The sequence below is a fragment of the Tachypleus tridentatus genome, chromosome 2 (assembly GCF_004210375.1).
Source record: "Tachypleus tridentatus isolate NWPU-2018 chromosome 2, ASM421037v1, whole genome shotgun sequence".
NCBI classification, from domain to species: Eukaryota; Metazoa; Arthropoda; class Merostomata; order Xiphosura; family Limulidae; genus Tachypleus; species Tachypleus tridentatus.
The window spans coordinates 7,018,357-7,026,337 of NC_134826.1; the positions used below are offsets into that span (position 1 = coordinate 7,018,357).

At 33.1% G+C, this 7,981-nt stretch overlaps 1 long non-coding RNA gene across 1 annotated transcript; it reads left to right on the forward strand.

Moving 5' to 3' along the window:
- The first annotated feature begins 618 nt into the window (after positions 1-618).
- LOC143235177 (uncharacterized) lies at positions 619-7,188 on the forward strand. The gene is made up of 2 exons (XR_013018959.1): positions 619-687; positions 6,962-7,188. It is a non-coding gene; the product is annotated as an uncharacterized LOC143235177 (long non-coding RNA).
- Positions 7,189-7,981: the final 793 nt, after the last annotated feature.

Genomic DNA, 7,981 nt, shown 5'->3' on the forward strand with positions numbered 1-7,981 from the left:
TTTACAGAAGATCTTGAAAAGTGTTTTCTTCCGTTTTAATTGTTTAGTTATATTCCTATAATCTCTCAGTATTGTTAAAATTGAGATTAAATATCTATATATCCAAAAATGTTACCAAAATACACAGGCTTTCATAGGGTGTCCTAACTTTTCACATGACTATAGCTCATTGTGGCTTTGTGCTTGATGTCATATTTACACATACACACAGATACATTAGCAATGGAATGATTGGTTAATTGTTTGTTTGTAACTAAGCACAAAGCCGCACATTGGGATATCTGTGTCTTACTCACCATGGGTATTGAAACCCAGATTCTAATGTCCGCAGACATACTACCGCTGTGTCAATGGGGAGAAATCTGTTGAAACAGAGCAACCTATTAAGAGGGTAAAATTGGAACACGTGTAGAAGAAGTAAGGTTATCTTGTGTTTCTGAAAACGATAAATAAAGACTAGCCTTTTAAAGCTGAATATGACGACTCCTAGAATTGAGCGAAAGACCTCTTCAGCACTGAATGTGGCAGATATAGCGTGGTAAGTACATTATTACATATTCAGATTTGTTTCCACTTATACGTTCTTAGACTAACATTAAGTTTACTTTTAATTTGCTTAGATATGGAAGAAGCCTGAAAAGAAATTACGGTACGAGAAGCGAGGTCGAACCCATAATCTATGGAATGGTACGTTTGTTGAATTTTCATCCCTACAAAACTTCTGGCGTGTCTTCTTAGTTTTATGAAGATGAATTAGCGAAAAGTAACTGTCAGTAACGTAACAAGTCATCTACTGTTTTGGTAAAACATTTAAAGATAGAGAAAACGTTTAGGGTATGAATGAGTTCTGTAGATATGTTTTCAGTGAGAAATGCCATTAATATGTTTTTGTAAATGAAATATAGAACCTATGAAATGTTTTTACTTTGTGTAAAACCACATTCAACATGGACAAGAAGTTAAATCAGTATTCTTAAATTCTAGAATTCTAAATTGATAAAGTAGACATGTAACGACCACGTGTCGTAAAGCAACGATATTTAAAAAAAGGACGAAAATTACGTTAAGGAAACAAACGACTATTTCGCGGTCTTCAAATATCCTACTAATTGTTACAAAACTGACTTTAAAAAATAAGTTAAGATGTTCAAATTTCACAATATCTGAAAACTCTGATTTCCAGGGAAGAATTTTTCAGTCAGGTAAACGAGTCGTTCGTTAGCTGTTGGTCTTGTTTATGAAAACAATTGTTAGAGGGACAGAAAACTTAATGTAGCTTTAATGGGAAATCACATTATATAGGATAAAAACACGATTAAACATGTCAGGATAAGTTTAAGTAGAAAATATGATAAAACATGAAAATTAATATTGTAGTTCTTCAGGAAAATTCATGAGCATGTAACACTTATATAAGAGATTTATACAAATACCTGTATAACGTTATAACATACAGAACTATTATAAACTGTCTGTTCGTGTTATCCACTCAATACCTGACTAAAGATATAACATACAGAACTATTCTAAACTGTCTGTTCGTGTTATCCACTCAATACCTGACTAAAGTTATGACATACAAAACTATTATAAACTGTCTGTTCGTGTTATCCACTCAATACCTGACTAAAGATATAACATACAGAACTACTCTAAACTGTCTGTTCGTGTTATCCACTCAATACCTGGCTGAAGATATAACATACAGAACTATTATAAACTGTCTGTTCGTGTTATCCACTCAATACCTGGCTGAAGATATAACATACAGAACTATTATAAACTGTCTGTTCGTGTTATCCACTCAATACCTGGCTGAAGATATAACATACAGAACTATTATAAACTGTCTGTTCGTGTTATCCACTCAATACCTGGCTAAAGATATAACATACAAAACTATTATAAACTGTCTGTTCGTGTTATCCACTCAATACCTGGCTAAAGATATAACATACAAAACTATTATAAACTGTCTGTTCGTGTTATCCACTCAATACCTGACTAAAGATATAACATACATAACTATTATAAACTGTCTGTTCGTGTTATCCACTCAATACCTGGCTGAAGATATAACATACAGAACTATTATAAACTATCTGTTCGTGTTATCCTCTCAATACCTGGCTGAAGATATAACATACAGAACTATTATAAACTGTCTGTTCGTGTTATCCACTCAATACCTGGCTAAAGATATAACATACAAAACTATTATAAACTGTCTGTTCGTGTTATCCACTCAATACCTGGCTAAAGATATAACATACAAAACTATTATAAACTGTCTGTTCGTGTTATCCACTCAATACCTGACTAAAGATATAACATACAGAACTATTATAAACTATCTGTTCGTGTTATCCTCTCAATACCTGGCTGAAGATATAACATACAGAACTATTATAAACTGTCTGTTCGTGTTATCCACTCAATACCTGGCTAAAGATATAACATACAAAACTATTATAAACTGTCTGTTCGTGTTATCCACTCAATACCTGGCTAAAGATATAACATACAAAACTATTATAAACTGTCTGTTCGTGTTATCCACTCAATACCTGACTAAAGATATAACATGCAGAACTATTATAAACTGTCTGTTCGTGTTATCCACTCAATACCTGACTAAAGATATAACATACAGAACTATTATAAACTGTTTGTTCGTGTTATCCACTCAATACCTGGCTGAAGATATAACATACAGAACTATTATAAACTGTCTGTTCGTGTTATCCACTCAATACCTGACTAAAGATATAACATACAGAACTATTATAAACTGTCTGTTCGTGTTATCCACTCAATACCTGACTAAAGATATAACATACAGAACTATTATAAACTGTCTGTTCGTGTTATCCACTCAATACCTGGCTGAAGATATAACATACAGAACTATTATAAACTGTCTGTTCGTGTTATCCACTCAATACCTGACTAAAGATATAACATACAGAACTATTATAAACTGTCTGTTCGTGTTATCCACTCAATACCTGACTAAAGATATAACATACAGAACTATTATAAACTGTCTGTTCGTGTACCTGACTAAAGATATAACATACAGAACTATTATAAACTGTCTGTTCGTGTTATCCACTCAATACCTGGCTAAAGATATAACATACAGAACTATTATAAACTGTCTGTTCGTGTTATCCACTCAATACCTGGCTGAAGATATAACATACATAACTATTATAAACTGTCTGTTCGTGTTATCCACTCAATACCTGGCTGAAGATATAACATACATAACTATTATAAACTGTCTGTTCGTGTTATCCACTCAATACCTGCCTAAAGTTATAACATACAGAACTTTTATAAATACAGATTGTAATATTAATGACGGATATTTATATAACTATTTTTTTTACAAAATGATTTAGTATTACCATTAATTTGTGCTAAAACTCGTAAATATACTTTTTTGTTTTTTATTTAATATATTTACGTTATAATAAAGAAGTCTTGGTGGTTAAAGTGCTTCATTCTAAGTGTCAGTCCAACTTTTGTTGTTAAAATGTAGCCCAAGAGGTGGCTCTGTGTAGTGGTTAGTTTTCGTCTCGACTCTGGTTTGTCATTAAAATGGGCTGCGAGATCAGATAGCTTCCAGTTTGGCAAGGAAATGAATGGATAAATATTCAAATTAAAATAATAATTTATTATTAGTTTTATCGACACATTGAAGTTCGAAAACTTCGTTAGATACATGTATTATTTCGAGTTGAAATAAACAGAGGCCAGGATCAACTATATTACCTTGCCCTATCAAACTGCCAATTTATTCAGTTCTAGTTCGTACCAGTTGGTAAAGCTGTTGTTTTTTTATTGTGAAACTTTACATAAATTCAACTTGCATTTTGAAATATATTTTCGGGGCATTTTTGAAATCTTGTTCCCCGTCACCTTAAGAGAAACAAACAAGTTTTTCTTGCACGAAGCGAAAAGTGCTCGAACTGAACGAGATTAAGAAAATCTCGCAAGTTCTCGCCGAAATCAGAATCGTAGCGTCTGTTACGTCTCTTTACTTAGCAGATTCTGTAAATTCGTATCTCAAGGTTCAATCTTATTACGCGCCCTCTGATGCTTAGAGCAGATTTTCAAAATCCGGTTAGACAAATGTTCATACATTAGTTGAATAACACAATACAGGATGTATTTTATTTTGTCATTAAAATAAAATAGACATTGTAGAATAACTTTCCTGTTCGGTAAGATTATGATGTGTTAGATTAATTATTGGATATTCATGAGGATAATGTGAGTATTTAGCCTTCAGAATATGTTCTACAATGGAAGAACATTTCCAAATATTTCTCTTCTAAGTCTTACTAAATCTAAACTTAAAACAAAGCTTCAAATTAAACAAATAACCAATACTGTAGTAACGCGATCTGAGGCAACACGAATTACTTTATGTGTTTTTGTAAACTTATAATTATTTTTAGTTTTTTATTAGATTTATTCGTTAATTTATTTATTATTAGACACATAACTACGCAATGGACTGTCTGTCTGTCTTCTATCGAACGAGGTATCGAAACCTAAACTCCAAATCTGTAAGATTTGCTACTAAATTATTGGGAGGGGTTAGAGGCTACCGTTTCAAGAAGTTTTGCTGAGAAAATTATCATGATATCAGAACTGAGAGAAAGAAGTAAAAACACGTTTCATACATCAATGTTTCAGATCTTCGACTGTGTCTCTGTGATTACAGTAAGTTGCAAAACTAAACACTCCCTAACACTTAAACTTTCATGAGCTTCAACTAATAAAGTTTCGAGCACAGCGAGGGCTATCGAATTGCACGATGGTTATTCTCGACCACAGGGATCTTTGACTTGGTTGTTTGTTTAATGATCCAACCCACAATCATGTACTTATATTGGTTTTGATATAGTCGCACCTAAAACTTATTTTTTAACTTTTGTATTTTAATTTATAAAATGTTGCTTGGCACAGTTTACGACCGAAGAAATATACTATCAGGTGTCGCTGGTGTTTCAAAAGTAATATTAATAACGTCCTGTAAGAGTAAGCTATGTAATTAATGAAAATTTAATCAAACTGGCCATCAGAACAACTAGTTACATTCACTTTTCTTGCGTTTTACTCACGATGACTAAAGTTGTTTTGTTTTATCATTCAGGTATCCTCGATGTTAACGATACTTTCGGACGTAATCCCAATAATATCTTGCAAAGTCCGGCTAGCTTGAGATATTTATGTTATTTTTAAATATAGATATTAAGATAATGAGGTAAAATAGTATAATATTATTAAACATAGTTGGTATCTGTCTCTCGGTCACGCGCTGATGTCACAGCAACTTATTACGTTATTTAAGTAGTTTAGCTTCATGTCAATTAGACGCGAGTAACCTATGACTGATCGAAAATTAAAAATATATTTGGACTAAAATGTACAAAAATTGCATCTTTTTACAATTTCAAAACGTAACGTTGCAAGCAGTATTTTGTTTGTATGTAATTTAGTATGTAGTTGCACAATGGGCTGCCTGTGATCTGCCCCTATGGGTATCGAACCCCAATTTCCAGGGTTGTAATACTTACTTTTTGTCTGTCCTGAAAATGCGAGCTGAATTTCGTTTCAACAGATATAAACAAAAGTCTTATGTGTTACATATAACAATATATTAATTGAAACATTATCAAAATTTTTAAAAGGTATAACGTTATATCGAAGGATAACACTATAAGCTTACATACTGATGTTATAAAGTATGGTAAACTTTAACCCTAATTAAGTTAAAGGAAAATATTGTGCACAAGTTACAGTGTTAATTTATCTCCTGTTGGTTTGAAGTTAAGCACAAAGCTACACAATGGGTTATCTGTACTCTGCCTACCACGGGTATCGAAACCTGGTTTCAAGCGTTGTAAGTCCATAGACATACTGCTGTGCTACTGGGGGCTAATTTATCTCTTTATCGAATATAGGATGTGCTTAAAGGCTTAACTAATGTTAGGCCTAAGACATGTCGGTGTTTGCAATTATAATTATTTTACATAATTATGCAAACCTTCTATTCAGAAAAGGGCTGTTTGAACCAAGATACAGATTAAACCTCATATTTTGCGGGTATTTTCTAGTCTTAAGAAACTAAAATAAAAATTATGGAGACTTGATATATTAAATGGTATAGTCAGTACTGTGAACGAAAATAACGATAAATAATATATTATTTCATAGAAACAGAGATACACTATCTGTGTGCTTTAAGTATTCTACTAAAGATGGCACCTTCTGTTAATACCCTCATTTTGATGAGGATATCATAGAGTATATAGAAAAACATCAAACTCTAGAACCTTGATTAACTGAAAACTGAAATGTCAGTAAAACAATAGAATGACATCAACACTACAAACATGATTATATTACAGACTTATTCTTTTCACAAGTAAAATTAAACATACAATCTGTTACGCTAGGCCTAATGCGTTCCTTGATGTGTCGTACGTTCTTGTGCTGACTGCAGTTTCTCTTGTCCAAGGTTCATCAGTACAACTTCGGTTAGCAAACCAAAGAAATATACTTAAGCTTTCTCACAATGGTGATGCTTATACATCTGTATGGGTTTTGTGGATTCATTTTTCCTTACCATACAACATCCTAATTCAGTTGATAACGACATTAGACTACACAATCTTGGTAATAATATTGTAACGATACCGAACGATGGAGATTTGGTTGTAGTTTTATAACCCTACTGAAGAACATAATTTGTTAACAACGGTAGACTAACACTTAATGAGTGTTTGGTATAAAGAATGAAGTCTTTCGTGGTATTGTTGAGGTTGTATAACATTTTAAACTTTATTAAAACGAGTATAGAATGCTAGTATGAGGTGCACAGTTTTGTTAATGATTTGTTTGTTGTGTTTTCAATAATCACACGAGATTTTCTCTCTTCCAGCTTTCTGACCTGTCTGACGACATCCGCCGATAATCACGTGAGAGCGAGAGACATAAAGAAGTTTGAAAATACTATTATTAGATAGTTTTAAATTAGTTTACTCTGATCGAGAATTGTTTTCAAAACTTACTGTCATTTTTTGTTAACTGTTCAGAAGAACTGGGTACCACAGCAACTTAGGAACCATATTTGGAATGTACAACACAGAATAAATCACAAGCATCAAATTACTAGTTGTTTCTTGTCTTTAAAGCTGTTACTGAAGACATTTAACCATTATAATTGCCACGTGTTGGTGGGAACTTTGAAGAAGGCAAATTCTAATAGGTTACTTTTTTTTGTATAAAATTTACATAACTTTGAGGACTAATTTCTTGCTTTGGTAAATGCAATGAAACTGAAAATGTAGTGTCGACGTAGATGAAAAGTCTGCCCAAAACGAGAGAACATTTACTCAGGGCCACTTAATTTGGATCTTGGTTTCCAATGTAAGAATGATTGAAGCGACATCTGATGGGGTTCCAATGTAAGAATGATTGAAGCGACATCTGATGGGGTTCCAATGTAAGAATGATTGAAGCGACATCTGATGGGGTTCCAATGTAAGAATGATTGAAGCGACATCTGATGGGGTTCCAATGTAAGAATGATTGAAGCGACATCTGATGGGGTTCCAATGTAAGAATGATTGAAGCGACATCTGACGGGGTTCCAATGTTTTGGCAAGACTTCTCTTTCTGATCTCCGCAAAGTTTGTTTCTCTTGTAATTATTATCCTTCCTGTCTTCCACTTGAAATCAGGTCTTGGATAAACTTAACTTTCTCCCAGAGATATATCCATTGGTTCAGTAAAGTTGGGTCTTGTTACCTGCCAGATAAAAGAACAAACTAGATGCGGTAAAGTTGGGTCTTGTTACCTGCTACATAAAGAAACAAACTAGATGTGGTAAAGTTGGGTCTTGTTACATGCCAGATAAAGAAACAAACTAGATGCGGTAAAGTTGGGTCTTGTTACCTGCT